This window comes from Rissa tridactyla, chromosome 4, assembly GCF_028500815.1.
Source record: "Rissa tridactyla isolate bRisTri1 chromosome 4, bRisTri1.patW.cur.20221130, whole genome shotgun sequence".
NCBI lineage: Eukaryota > Metazoa > Chordata > Aves > Charadriiformes > Laridae > Rissa > Rissa tridactyla.
In genome coordinates, this window is record NC_071469.1 from 90439457 (window position 1) to 90440028 (window position 572).

The following is a 572-nucleotide window of genomic DNA, read 5'->3' on the forward strand; positions in this document are numbered from 1 at the left end:
TTCGGAGCCATAGCCCGCGGGCTGATTGGCTGGCATCACAGACTGACAGCCCTCCCCGCCAATCGAAAGCCAGGAGAGTGTGGCGAGGTTGGGATGGGTTGGCGGGCGGATGGGTCAGCGCGCTGCCCGTAGGAGGCCGGGCCTCGTCCCCGGCTGCCCAAGGGCGTTACGGGCGTTTCTTCGTCGCTTAGAGCTTTTCTCTTCCTGAGTGTGCATTCACTGTCCAACCCATTGGCCCCTGTACCTTTCCCACTTGTCGCTCCCATTTTCCCCCTAGCCACTGCTGTTTCCCTCACAGCCCACCGGTGCCTGAGGGAGACGCCTGAGGTGAATGTGCGCTAGGCCAGGTGCCACGATGGCCCTGACGGAGGTCAGATGGCATCACGGATAGCACTGTTTTAACACTGCTGGCATCAAAAAAGGTTTGTCCCCATGCTTTTAGGAGGTGAGCAGGTTTGGGCTCAGGGAAGCCTGCCAGCTGTCAGTTGGAGCAGCGGAGCAGTGAGGGGACAGGGGCTACCTTACAGTCCCAGGAAGCCCAGGCCAGGCCTCCTAGTATCTGTTTGCTCTGA